At 39.3% G+C, this 15,208-nt stretch overlaps 1 protein-coding gene across 2 annotated transcripts in view; it reads right to left on the reverse strand.

Annotated features, from left to right (window-relative positions):
• LOC136835029 (uro-adherence factor A-like) overlaps positions 1–1,571 on the reverse strand; it is a 123,204-nt gene extending 121,633 nt beyond the window's left edge. For both annotated transcript variants that reach the window (XM_067098102.1, XM_067098094.1), the window contains exon 1: positions 1,291–1,571. The gene's annotated coding sequence lies outside the window, so the exon portion shown is untranslated. The remainder of the gene's footprint in view (positions 1–1,290) is intronic.
• Positions 1,572–15,208: the final 13,637 nt, after the last annotated feature.

Below are 15,208 nucleotides of genomic sequence, written 5' to 3' on the forward strand. Positions count from 1 at the left end.
CTCCACTGGTATTATATGAGTGTGTGTGTGGGTGGACTGCAAACACATCAACATAAGCCATTGCAAAATAAACATGAACGTGTTTATTTACTTAAGTTTGCGCATGGCATGCACAGTACATGGATATGTTTCTCTTTATTTATATACATGTAAACAAACATTCACAAGGTTTACACATGCACGTCCTGAATTATTGTCATTGTTTAATGCAAAGTTATGATCTCATACACGACTTCCTGAGTTCTCATTGCCTAGATTATCAAGAAAGTACAGTATTACTGCCAAACTTACGCACTGGGTCTTCGCTATTATTTGAATAGTCATCAAGAGCAGTACACACTAATGCAATACTAATATCCAAAGACATGATGGCTAGTTGATGGATGGAAGATCTTCCAGACAACTGATAATGCTGAATAATTTCTATGTCTAATCAGTATCAACAATAGTTGCAATAACGATTATTAAAAGTTTGGTTAATTGGAATATATTTACTTACAATCACTTTTTGAGTAACTGTTTGATCGCATTATTAATGTTCATAAAGCAGTGTAAATCATTCGCTGAAACATCGTAATACCTAACAAGTTCGTAGACAGAAAGTATACGATGTCAGCAAAATTAACGGTCACTGAAAATCAAAACCCTTAATAAAAGCACGAGTACAATACAAAAACATTTGTTGCGTTGCGTATTGCGAATTCTCAAAACAATATCAGCCACATACCTAAATGAAATCCAACAACCAAATTAGAATATTTACCTGGTTTCCTCTTGTAAGAACACAAACTGTTTACAAATACATCCACTCGTAGCAATCATCGCCAGAAAATACTGAACTATAAACAAATAAACAGTCACATCACTCACGCCCACTTCTACGCTTAAGTATCCCCAAGGGAATTTTTATAAAATAATATTCTATATTGGGATCATAATTTAGTTTTTTAACACATGTCACAGCACTGCGTTTGCATGAAAAACCGAAACTGCTTAATGCGTCCAGCAAACGTAGGCAAGCCACCGCCACCACCACCACCACCACGGTCACAACACCACTTCGCTCACTATTCTTTGTTTCCTGTTTTTAAATACGTAGTAGCGTGCTTCAACGCTCAGCACTCAACACCGAATCGATGAAGTACCGCTCACAACACACACACACACACTCATAATAAGCAGAAAGAAATCGCCACGACGATTAGATTTAGTCATCGAAATGAAGACAAAAATCTGGGGTAAAGGTTGTATGAACCAATCATTGAACCGTGAGTGCGTGAATTCACTCACCATTTACAGTTGATGCCTTGCCCTTCCCCTGGTGAAGCTGGGTTTAAAGATGGCGTCGCAGATGGTTGAGTTGGTTAATAGCCAAGTTTAGTCGCTGATAATTCCCCGGAAGCTAAGTCCAAACGTTCACTATGTAATTAAGTACCGGTACAATGCGTATAATGCATGGTACAATGACGACAACCAGTGGTACTCCTGTAACCTGTGTTGAGGCAAGTCCAGGTCTACAGGCCATGAGTAGGTTGGAGAAGGTTCCCCGGTTTGCTGTATCACCCCAACCCCCAAAAACCCCAATCTCTGTGGAGCAGCCCCAAGCCGTCCCCCAGCTTGAACCAGCTGCACCATTACATACAGCCAATCCCCAGTCACTATCATCACCACCTGACCAATCCCCGCCCGGGTTCCCAGTCACCTGACCAATCAGCAAGCGAGTGTCACGCCACCTAACCAATCGACGTGAGGGACGTATCAGACATAGGGGGAGGTAGGGGAAGAAAATTGATGGTCTGAAATACACCCCGTTGGCATGGTAACGGCTCCAAGTGTTCCTATTCACTAACATTCAGCATGTTTACACAAAGGATATACACTGAAACGCATTCTAATTGGGGTGTATAGATACATGTATTGATAAAGGGATCCAGTTAAATTGATAGTGAATAAAGTCCCTTTTTAAGAATATATTCTCCTTTCACATAATGATTGTTTGAGATTATTCTCTATACGAAAGGTAAATGATATGCAATTACTTATATTGATCATTAGGTTTATTAAGAAGAAAGGAAACATTTTTGTTAAATCTGTTATAACAACAAGCGTCTGATAAAAATGGATGATCATATGCAAAGAAAATGAATATTTCTATTCGTGCTGAACATTTTATTATCAATCTCCTTTCTCGTGCAACTAGTAAATACTGTAATTGGTTGTTGTCAGCCAGTTTGGCCTGTTTTTGCTGCACCGAGTATTTCCTAACCCATGCTGATAACCACAACCACAACTGTTCTTAACCCCCATCCCCACACCTGACTTAGGTTTCAGAAGATTAAAATTACAGTGGGGGAAGGGGGGTTATTGTACGCCGGTGGGAATAGGTTGTGAATCCGCGCAGTAATCCGACACCCGTCTACCTATTGTGTCTCCTGAATACAAAGTCGTTCTCGATTTATAATTAATTCAAACGGTACTAAATTCTGGGTTCAGTAGTGTTCGAGCACGAAAGAGAACGCGGGTGTGGGGGCGCCCAGAACAAGCACCGCTGCGGATGTCTCCTAGCCTCGCACGAGGTCCCCTCAGGCTTCACCATTATTCATTTACTAAAGTCGACGGATTTCATTTATTCATTATATTTAACACGAAATGCCTTTCGATTGTGATAGCAATATATTCAGACACGTTAATAGGGATACTAAATTTATTGTTTTCCTCACTCGGATACATATTTGAGGATTACATTAGAGTGAAGAATATATCCAACTAAATAAACATTCACAACAGTACGGGGCGCCCACTCAAGTGGCACTGATGGTGAGTCAGCACCCAAAGAGAGGCTAGCCAGCACCGCTTTGTGCTGCTGGCGTGGTGCTGAACACCAGAAATAAGATAACACGTTTTTCCGAGTTCTGCTCCAACCAAACAGATGTTTAATAGATCTGTCGCAATTATTAAAGTTGCCTGTCATTCTCAAGGATTAGATTCGGTCTTATTTCGTGTGGATGACGTGAGATATTTAGCATCTACTATCTAAAAATTCATTTTTCTATGCACAAGGTAAATAAATATTCAAAAGAAAGCGAATCTGGTTTAGAAAATGAAAAAGAAAACGCGTTACTATCGCTCACCCGCCACCCGCGAATCGAGGCAAACCAGCCAATCAGAGTAAAGGGCGGAATCAATAGTGTTATGAAGTTCCATGCGGATTTAATGAAACGCTAATTTAATCAGACAGGGGCGAGGATGAATTGGACTACTTTTTACTCATCCAATCTAGAAACCTATTGCTGCATAAATAAAATAGCGCCGATTAACTCAGCAGTACAACGTTCGTGAAAATTACGCCCCTTCAATCTTTCACTTCGTTCATCTCTTAAAGGTTGATAATCCACACTGCGGTGTATACATAGAATGGTACGTATGCATCCTCTGTATATCGACCTTCATTCTAGCGCCGTTCCTCGCTTCATTCTACTGACATACGTGGATGAACACCAGATATTTGTACATTATGAATGAGGCAACAACATGCAAGTTACCAGTGGTGTAAGTAAGCGGCGCTATTGGAGGTTGTATTTTTAGACAGCGGGGTTTGAGTATGCAATAAACGGGTTTTACAGCAGAGCTAGCATGAGTTACGATGATATATCCTGCTCACGTCAGCCCCGCGAGGTTTCAACATCACTTCGGGCAAAAACTTGTAGTTTTTGTTATGGAGTGGGTTTCGTTGTATGAAAGAGTATCAGCACGAGTTTTTCTTTGCAGTGCTAAGTCGGTGAAAGAATGTCACAGCAGTTTCCTTTTAATAATGCGTTGTGCTAGTCTGCCGTTTAAGTATTAACAGAATATTTTCACTTAAATGAACATTTACAGAAATTAATAGCATGTGATAAAAATTATGCAGTATTTCAAACTGCAGAAAATGAATACAAATAGCAAAAATAGTCGAACGATTTATTTCCTTTGATATTATTGGATGACTTTTTTTTCTTCAAGCAAAGCTTGATTTATTTATCATTTATGGAGGAGACCGTTTATTTTCCCAGAATTCATGGACGTGTTTCAAAATAGAACGCTCATCCAAGAAATAGCGACTGTAATAGAGGACGTTCTATAAATGATATGAAAAGTAAAGCTAGAACCTCTGCACCATTTCCGCTGCCACAGTTAAAACCCCACTTCGTACTTAAAAAGGAAATAAAAAAACAGTTTTCATTGTTCGTCGATAATAGATTGCGCAACAACCATCTGCCAGGCGACGAGAGAACCGCTGTGGTGCGTGGTGTGGGGTTCTGGGTTGGCTATTGGCGCTGTGGGGTTGGCTAGGTTGAGGTTGGCGGGGGTTGTCAATGGCGTTACCGCCCTCATCAGGCCAGCAGTGTGGGATGAAGGTAGCGGGGGATTGGGAAGAGAAGGGAGTTGATGGCAGTGGTAGATTACTTGGGGTTGGGGAGTGGCCGATGGGGAGGGAGCTTTGGCGTCACCACGGGTGAGGGGGGCTTGTTCTCATCTCTTGGGGAATTGGGGGAGACTGTTGGTTGGGCGTTGTTTCCTATATGTATCGAGCGTCTAACATTCACTGCCTTTGTGCTTTGCCCTAAAATATTTTTGCTGGCTATAGTAAAATAAAAACACCATCTGTCTTGAATGTTTTGCCATACGTGCATTGATTTTTTTTTATTTCTAGTCGGCAAGAAAATAATGTCATGAAGGTAAGACTTAAATTGCGCTGGATAAATTGCTCAGAAAGAATTCGTGTACGTAATACCGTCGTGAATCTGAACTTTCACTGCGTCTACGAAATACGTGATGGTGAACACGACATTGAATTAATCGCCAGCTATTCGTAGAAGTATAAAAACGAGCTTAATAAAAACGCGTCACCATATGCAGTATATTAAAAACAGTCTTACAGCAACAATGCTTCTACGGACAGGAACTATCCAGCAGAGCAATTATTAATTTCAAGAAAGGAAAGAAATTTGTGAATGTGAGGTTCAACCTCACGGGAAAGGGGGAATTTCTGTCACTGGGAATTGAGTTAGATTGTTCAATGTTTCCCAGACAGGAGGAAGAGGGTCGATGGAAGGGGAATAATGAGGGGGGGACGGGGACCGGGGAAAACAGAGAGGAGAGAGAGAGAGAGACCTTCCCCAGTAATTAAATTTTTAATTGCTATTGATTATATAGCGTGACTGGTATTGTTTGTAATAAATCCCGGTATATCTGAATAAGCAAAACCAGCAAGCGCGCTATCATTTTTATTTGGTGCCTTGCTTGTATACAATGTCTTCTTTTTTTAATCAAGACAGAAAACAGCTATAATATTTTTCAGTTGATGCTCTGTATTTGGTTGATTAATTCGAGTCCAGAATCAAATATCGTCTCCAGATCTCATCTAAGGCATGTTCTTTGCTTTTATGGGATTTATCACTGTATCATGTAAATTTGCTCTCCACAGAAAAAAAAACATTTGCACTATCGTTGCTTTCACTTCTTCAGTTACCGTGATGTATCAGTTAAAAATGGTTTATCCTACTCTCTCATATATATATATATATATATATATATATATATATATATATATATATATATATATATATATATTTTGTGTATATATAGTGTGTATGTGTTTTTTTGTGTGATAGTAACACTGACAGGTGATTTATATGTAACACTTTACCGCAGCTCTTCATTAGATATTTATATATATCTAATGTGTTGTGTGAGCCTCGCACGCTGTAATATATTTTTGTAAGTGTGCAGATTCTGTTGTGTATATACAGTATGTATTGTACTGTATACAGTATTTTGGGATAAGTGAAGCTGATTAAATTTATAAGCAAGACAGTGCCAGAATGGTGAATTACTGTTGGAAATTTTCTACCCTACATTTTGCAAGTTGGAAAAAAGTTTAGCACAACTTCTGTGTTTTCTTTAATACATTAACCTTTATACGCTGAGTAGGTTAAACAGCACATATCCAGGGCAAGCGATTCTTCTTACCATCTTAAATAAGAAACATATCGAGAAGCAAGTTACTGTTATTTACTCTCAAATGAGTACACAGTCATGTGCAAAGGTTTTGTGATGGACAACCATATATTCCCCTGAGGGACAAAGGTGTGCTTCTTCAGTTTCGAATACGCTCTGTCGCTCCCTTCTTTTGCAAGCTAAGTATTTTGAATATTCATAAGAGGTTAAGATTTTATTAATCTGCAGATACAGACTAATGACTGCAGAATGGATCGACAGAGCATTTTCGCAACTGAGGCAAACCTTTGTCCCTTCAGTCATTACCGCATTACTTTTACTTCTATGGCAAAAGAACTTGAAACCATAGCCTAAAGAGCCCAGTTTCTAAAATATCGTACTTGGAAATCTCACGACTAACTGTCTCATCACCAGCAAGAAATTATTCTACAAAGGAAGGTTACTGGGTGATGTAACATACCATAAATAGGGCTGGAGATTTACCCTCTGGATTCCCTGGAAATCTTATGCCACTGCTTTTGACATTTATAAATGATTCAAGGCATGTCTATACAAAATAGATGACCAAACGTCGTCAGAATAGTACAGAAGGTCCCAGTGGATTTTGTCCTTCTGTTACCCTATGTTCTCAATTATAGTTTGTATTCATATGGTCCAGATGATTTCTTTGAACTAAGCACTTGTTCAAAACACCCCATAAAGGAATGATTGTTCTAATCGTTCAAACTATAGTCCAGTATGGAGTCCATACTGGATTGTATAAGTTGAAGCATTAGAACAGTCACTTTTCTATGGGATGTTTTGAAGTAGTGTATGGTTCAAAAAGAAAAGGCGAAATCCTTCGGACCTTATGAACACAAAATATAATAGAGAACATAGAGAAGAACACAGTAGGAGGGTCTGGTATCATCAGGAGAGGAATTTGGCCAAAACTCAGAGCTTGAGATTGTGTCTTATTTAACACGAAATCAAACTATAGATCTATCACAACAGAAGAAAACCACAGTCATAGTGATTGACAGCTGTTAAGAAAAGGACCTGCAGTTTTCCTCCACTGAACTGGGTACGATATTTCTAGGTAAAGAAATGTCTTATTATGGTTCCAGGTAGATTTAAAAGATGTATGAGTAGAAAAACAGAAAGAAGCTAGGAGTGACAGATAGCACGTTAAAGCCGAGAGGTGAAAGGAGAAAAAGAATTGCATCAGCAATCAAGGTTATAACCTCACCAACACAGTTCTTGTAAGCTAACTGTTCCAAATGCGAAAGCAACAATCCTGCCATAGAAAACCAAGAAGATTTCAAATGTCAGCATGCATGGAACTAAAAAGTGTCACAGTAATTTTGTGTTGAAAACAGGTGAAGGAGAGACGAACATATAAATACAAAAGAAGTATTATAGAAAGTTAAAATTCTGAAAATTATTTTCATTGCCCGAGTAACTAGAGAGCATCTAAATGGTTTACAAATATTATGATCTACAATCTGCTGGCGTCACACCACACCTGGAGGCTATGTGATCCGGATCAGTACACAGTGAAATAAGAGTGTTTCAGAAAACCAGGCATTTCCTCCCTGTGGAAATACTGTTTTTTCCTAGAAGTTTTGAAACCAATACTTTAATTCTCAAGTGTTTGGCCCTTGTCTTTTCTAGTTTCCAAATTAAGTTTACTTATTCAAGTTATTTTTACTTATTCACAGTGCACGTCACAACAGCACACACGAATTTTAATGGTTTAGAACATAACAATTATTTTTTCAAGCAGTTAAGCTTTTGTTCTCAAAAAGAGTAAGATTTGCAGCAGAGTCCCAGTATACTGGACTTGAAGAGTGACCGGCCCTCACTCTGTAAGCTACTACTAATGATGGAATTTACGTTAAAAAAAATTACCAGCACGACATGCAACAAGTGACAGTGTGCAAGTTATATCCTAAAAAGGATATAACTTTCAGTTTTGATTGGGTTAGAAATATGTTGGACCTGGAATTGGCATGTGATGTATTGGTCTAGTTTATACGGGTTGTTACAACTGCATCATTTACCAGCACATGGTACAAACAAGTTAAGTATATCTTAGTTTAACCAGACCACTGAGCTGATTAACAGCTCTCCTAGGGCTGGCCCGAAGGATTAGATTTATTTCACGTGGCTAAGAACCAACTGATTACCTAGCAACGGGACCTACAGCTTATTGTGGAATCCGAACCACATTATGACGAGAAATGAATTTCTATCACCAGAAATAAATTCCTCTAATTCTTCATTGGCCGGTCGGAGAGTCGAACGCTGGGCCAACAGCGTGCTAGCCAAGAGCTCTACCCACCCCTCCAATGAAGAACTTGCACAAAACCAGGGAAAGTTGGTGTCACTATCCACACAAAAAATTCCATTTTAAACAGTCTCACTAGTTCTGTGATCTTTTTAGTGTTATGAATCAGTAGATTGTGACTGGATACTATATAGTACACAGTAGTGTTTTACGAATAAGTTGGTCACAAAAAATCTGTTTAATAAAAGTTGAGATGTAAATTTCAATTTAAGAAGCAGTAGCTTTTCTATCATGCTATAACAACTTTCTCTAGTGGAAAAAGTTCTTTTTTAGGAAACTGATTATTGGGGATGAACAGCTTTTGAGCTAGAAGAAGACATTAGGCAAATGGTTCAGTTCATCAGCAAGTTTCAGATTGATAAAATTAGTGCAACTGCGAAGTTTTCCTCCTGTTACACCTACTGTCAATTTCCTTTCAGCGCTGAATGACCTCATAGGTCCCAGCACTTAGCCTTTGGCCTAAATTCTCTATTCGATTCTATTCTTGAATTTTGTTGCCAAGTCAAGGAGTCTTTGTGATTGCCTTTCATTTTCCTGTAAGTGGACATAATATTCTTTCCTTAACTAGAACCAATTTGTGCTCTGTAATGCGTCTTTACCCTAGCACTCGGTAACGTATCTTTTCTCTCTTATTTTTAGGAGATGGATTATGTTTTGTGACTTGTCTTGCTTCTTAGTGATTGGCAGACGTTGACTTCATTTTGGGGAGATAGTGTGTTCTTTGTAACTTGTCCTTTGTTATGGCTTGTGGATATTCTGTTTTTTTTTTTTTTTTTTTTTTTTTATAATTCCTTATATTGGAAGTATTTGCAGTTGTTAGAAAAGTTGTCCTCATCATGGGGTGTTACTTTTCTTGTATCTTCTCTCAAGAGTACCTTAGCAAATCCAAGGCCATCCTTTGATCAGTGACGAAGCTTGCATCACTATTCTTGATCCCCTTGTAATGTCTCTCTCTTTTTGTAGATACTCTTTTGGTCGCTGTTGCTTTGAGTTCAGGGGACCTTAAAACACCTGACAGGCTACGCCGTCCTGAATTTGCCATATGTAAATTGGTAACCCTTGGATTACACATTCACTGATTGTTTCTATCCTTCTACTGCCACGCTTTGGAATTCTTTTTCTGCGTCTGTTTTTCCAGACTCTTATGGTCATCCATCCTTCCATTAGTGACAGTTTGTTTAACAATTCTTCCAAGGTTAAGCACCACTTTTCTTTTTCTTATTCCTGTTTTCTTCGAGCCTGGGCTAGAAAAGTGCATGTGGTTGCTTGTCCCATCAATCTTTACACTTCGAAAAGCATCTAAGTTGTTTTCTTTTGATTCCTGTGTACATTTGCATCTTCTGCAACCGCCAGCAGGAAGAGGAAGGGTCTGGTGTGTGTGTCTCCTTTCGTGTTTTAATCGATATATTGGGGAGTGAACTTTCAAACTCAACCTTTAATTGTAATCAATCCTAGTTCATTTCATGGCATCTTTCCCTTATGCTTTAGTCCAGAGTTTCTCAACCTTTTAATGGTTGTGTCCTCCCCGAGGTCCCCCATTTTTCTCATTTTATCCTGTGTCCCCTGAAAATTTTTCATGGTTCCCTGGGGGGTCATAATTATGGCCCACGTTGAGAAACCCTGCAGTGTATATTACTCTCAATTCATCCGGATTAAACTTGCTCATTAATAGTCATGGCCACCTTCAAACTCCTGTCATTCCTGCGTAGAGTGTATATAAGTCTGAACATCAGCGTACATATGAGTGTTTATTTATATTAAAGAAAATGAATTTCAATTGAAAATTTTTCCATTATCAAGAGACTGTGATTGTATTTAAACTAAAACCAGAATTTCGTGTGTATTTGCATTGTTCCAAAATAACATTTAACGTTTATGTTTGAAAAATTTTTGTATTAAAAAAACTTCTAAAAGTACACTGATTTTATTTTACCAAGTATGAACCGAATGTCGTGTACTATGCAAATTACATTATTATTAGCATTCAGGTAAGAGACCCTCCCTTAAAGCAGTAGTGTTGAATAAGATTGCTGCTTCAAATCACTAAGTTTCTTGCGTATCTTGATTTTCCTGACAACTTTCTTCTCAATATAGGGCAAGTTGAAGATCAGATGACAAAAATTCATTTGTGTAATGGAATATAGGAAGTGTTGAGAGTTCTTACTTTTGTCTCATCTATAGCTAATACTAACACAGAATGGAAAGTTACTGAGTTTTATTACGGGCTGTGAATGGCATGGTAGTTGTGTCTTATTATTTGGTGGATGCTGGCACCGCAGGTCAATCCAGTTCTCAGTGAGCAATCCTTGGGAAGGTGCCAACAGTATGGCAGCTGGTCTTATTTTTCCTTTACTCTTGGTGTTTTTGGCTAAAACAGTCATCGCCAGGAATGAAGATGCATTGGCTGGGTGGAAATGTAATTTCCTTCATCCTGTTTGTGTTTGATTACTAGTGAACGTGAGTGATGTATTATCGTTTACAGGCATTACTGAGTGGACGAGGTGATTCCTGCAAGTGATGGAAGGAAGTATGTTGGGCTACCACACATCTCTGATATCTATAGCTTTCACCAGAGTAAGACAATCTAGGTTGTGTTAATGTTTGTCTCTGTAATGCTTGAAAGCATTTCTTTCTTATAGGCGGCAGGAAAGGTCTTTGGAGAGATGGGTCATCATCTTACTTATGAATGTCGTCTGCCATTTTAATTGTCCTGCTAGGGGTTGCCCCCTAGCAGGACAATTAAAATGGCAGACGACATTCCATCGCTTCAAAAACTTTGGAGGAGGTCTGCAGCGTGTTGGCTCTTGTAATAAACAGTAAGAACAACCTTACGCATATACCATCTGCAGTATTATAATTTAATGGTGTTGGTGTTGGTTGTGGTGGTAGGTTCAGGTACCATTTGTTTAAAATGGACCTTATTTATTCCTGAATTTCCTGTTTAGAGAGCCCATTGTTGACTAAAACTTAGGTTGTTTTTTTGATCCCAGCGTGAGTGTTCTTTGCCTACATTCTTTTTGAAAATGTTCAGGTGCTCACTCTTTCCATTAAAATATGGCTCTGTGCCACCTGGCTTCCTCATTGCATATCCCACTTCTCTCAAGTAAAATACAGAGCAGAGCAAACTTCCAAACTATGCTGAATAATTTCAGTCTTCTGTGTCCGCCCTGGCAAGGTTTTGTTAATGTATATATGGTATGTGAGTGGTGTTGGAATTTGAATTAAGACACACTCCTCTACAATACCCATGTAAAAGTTGGTGAATAGGATTCCTAATGACGACTCCAACACAGTGGGTGTAGAGGTGTCCTTGTGAGTGGTGGAAGGGGATTTCTTAATGCAGTACTCCGGCAATGATTGAAGTGCTTCCTATGGGTGTACAGAGGTGAGTCTAACCCCAATGTACTTCCAGTTGCCATCTTGAGTTTTTATGTAAAAAATCCACTGTTGATATCTCAGACTGGTTTCCATATTTCATTGACTCAACTAAAATTCGCCAACTCCCCCTGCTCAGTCAACTCTGTATGGATTTTAGCACACATTTTCAAGGCCAAGGCCTCAAAAGGCTATACTTTGATTCTTAAAATGTAAACTAGGTTGCAGACGGGCAAAAAGACGAGGAAATTTTGTATTTTCCTGCTTCCTTGGATTACTCTGCAATGTCTGTAAATCTCACACAGAAAATGGGTGCTCGAGGGTTCTTGAAGATGTAGAATTCACTGAAAGAACTTTTGACTTAATCATATACCTGTCTTACCTGCTTTTAGGACATTAAGATGCTCTTACAAATTGCCCTCCAGAATCTGGTTTACTAAGGTTTTTGATAACCCTAAATTAAGTGAAGCCACTTTTGACATAGCCATGTGGCTCTGTCACCCAGATCCTAGGTGGTGACAAGCGTCTGGCTTGAACTTATAACTAAGCTTGCAATTGTGAAGGCTTGTGTGCAAATTGCTGAGATTTTGCAAAATGCTCGCATGGGGCAAACAAGAGGCCTGGTTGTTTGATCCCTAATTTTATAGCCAAACTATGATCTTTGTATTTTCTCTTTTCCCAGTTAAAAATTGGTTATTTTTTTTCCTCCTGAGAGGATAAATTAGTTATGATTCTGCAAAGACAACGAAGAAAACAAAGTCACTATTCAGGAGAGATGTTATCTGGTTTTGAATATGAGTAAACAATGTGCACATTAGTTAAAGAATTAATATCCTTAATTATGATTAGTCCTTGATATGAAGGACTTCATTGTTATTATTATTGATATAGTTATAGTAGTATTTTGGCATTTAGGTAACCTTTGTGAAGTAACACTCCAGTCCCATTTGACCCAATCTGAAGTCACACCAGGTTTAATGCTCTGTGTTTCTATCTTTGTAATTGAGCTATAGCGTTGTTTAACACCAGACTTGAAAACAGTTCTCATGAGCTGAAGAAATTTTAAATCAAAACATTAAAATCATTATGGCTACATTTCATGTTGATTATCTTGCCTTTGCAGGAATATTTGAACCAGAGTGAAAGGATTTTGCTTAAATAATCCAAGAAGATATCCTATGACACAGGACTGACATGTGAGGACTGGAAATCCTAGGCTGAATGGTAAGAGAGTGATTCTTTGTTTCTACACAGTTACACAGACACGTATATGATTGCTTGTAACTAATTTTACCCATGAAGGTTTTATACAGAACTTTCAAAATTAAGCCACAAATAACTCCTTAATAACCCATTAATATCGATTTCATTCTTTCTTTCTTTTAACTTACACCAAGATGGTGATATATACCCTGTCGAGGAATCGAACCTATGCCTTTTGGGTGTTCGAATCCTGACTAGGATAGGTGTACTTATAACATATCATTTCATTTTGATAAAAGAAATTCCTGAGGTATAGTGAATTCGTCATTAAGGAGTCATTTGTGGCTCAATAATTGAACCTGCAAAGTACCACAGGGACGAAGTTAAAGAAAGGGTATGTTCCCTACCATACAAGTGATTGTGTGTTGAATATTTCTGTCTTATTCACTCAGAAGGGATAATTCGAATGAAATGCTGTCTATTGGGTCATTGCTGAGTCGGGAAGTTGGGGAAAACTCGCTGGTATGCAAGCAGTTAGCTTGTCCAGGTAATTCCTTGGGTGCAGTTGCTCTCAGGTTCCAACTTCTTTTAGACTTGTATGGCCTAGTGGATAGCGCCTTTGCCTTCCACCTGAAAGACCTGGGTTCGATCCCGACGTGAGTCAGAAATTTATTTCTGTTCCACACGTGATTGTGTGTTGACTATTTCTATCTTATTCACTCAGAAGGGATAATTCGAATGAAATGCTGTCTATTGGGTCATTGCTGAGTTGGGAAGTTGGGGAAAACTCGTTGGTATGCAAGCAGTTAGCTTGCCCAGGTAATTCCTTGGGTGCAGTTGCTCTCAGGTTCCAACTTCTTTTAGACTTGTGTGGCTTAGTGGATAACGCCCTTGCCTTCCATCTGAAAGACCTGGGTTCGATACTGACGTGAGTCAGAAATTTATTTCTGTTCCACACGTGATTGTGTGTTGACTATTTCTATCTTATTCACTCAGAAGGGATAATTCGAATGAAATGCTGTCTATTGGGTCATTGCTGAGTCGGGAAGTTGGGGAAAACTCGCTGGTATGCAAGCAGTTAGCTTGCCCAGGTAATTCCTTGGGTGCAGTTGCTCTCAGGTTCCAACTTCTTTTAGACTTGTATGGCCTAGTGGATAGCGCCCTTGCCTTCCACCTGAAAGACCTGGGTTTGATCCCGACTTGAGTCAGAAATTTATTTCTGTTCCACACGTGATTGTGTGTTGACTATTTCTATCTTATTCACTCAGAAGGGATAATTCGAATGAAATGCTGTCTATTGGGTCATTGTTGAGTCGGGAAGTTGGGGAAAACTTGCTGGTATGCAAGCAGTTAGCTTGCCCAGGTAATTCCTTAGGTGCAGTTGCTCTCAGGTTCCAACTTCTTTTAGACTTGTATGGCCTAGTGGATAGCGCCTTTGCCTTCCACCTGAAAGACCTGGGTTCGATCCCGACGTGAGTCAGAAATTTATTTCTGTTCCACACGTGATTGTGTGTTGACTATTTCTATCTTATTCACTCAGAAGGGATAATTCGAATGAAATGCTGTCTATTGGGTCATTGCTGAGTCGGGAAGTTGGGGAAAACTCGTTGGTATGCAAGCAGTTAGCTTGCCCAGGTAATTCCTTGGGTGTAGTTGCTCTCAGGTTCCAACTTCTTTTAGACTTGTATGGCCTAGTGGATAGCGCCCTTGCCTTCCACCTGAAAGACCTGGGTTCGATCCCGACTTGAGTCAGAAATTTATTTCTGTTCCACACGTGATTGTGTGTTGACTATTTCTATCTTATTCACTCAGAAGGGATAATTCGAATGAAATGCTGTCTATTGGGTCATTGTTGAGTCGGGAAGTTGGGGAAAACTCGCTGGTATGCAAGCAGTTAGCTTGCCCAGGTAATTCCTTGGGTGCAGTTGCTCTCAGGTTCCAACTTCTTTTAGACTTGTATGGCCTAGTGGATAGCGCCCTTGCCTTCCACCTGAAAGACCTGGGTTCGATCCCGACTTGAGTCAGAAATCTATTTCTGTTCCACATGTGATTGTGTGTTGACTATTTCTATCTTATTCACTCAGAAGGGATAATTCGAATGAAATGCTGTCTATTGGGTCATTGCTGAGTCGGGAAGTTGGGGAAAACTTCGCTGGTATGCAAGCAGTTAGCTTGCCCAGGTAATTCCTTAGGTGCAGTTGCTCTCAGGTTCCAACTTCTTTTAGACTTGTATGGCCTAGTGGATAGTGCCCTTGCCTTCCACCTGAAAGACCTGGGTTTGATCCCGACTTGAGTCAGAAATTT

The sequence above is a fragment of the Macrobrachium rosenbergii genome, chromosome 54, assembly GCF_040412425.1.
Source record: "Macrobrachium rosenbergii isolate ZJJX-2024 chromosome 54, ASM4041242v1, whole genome shotgun sequence".
Classification (NCBI taxonomy): Eukaryota; Metazoa; Arthropoda; class Malacostraca; order Decapoda; family Palaemonidae; genus Macrobrachium; species Macrobrachium rosenbergii.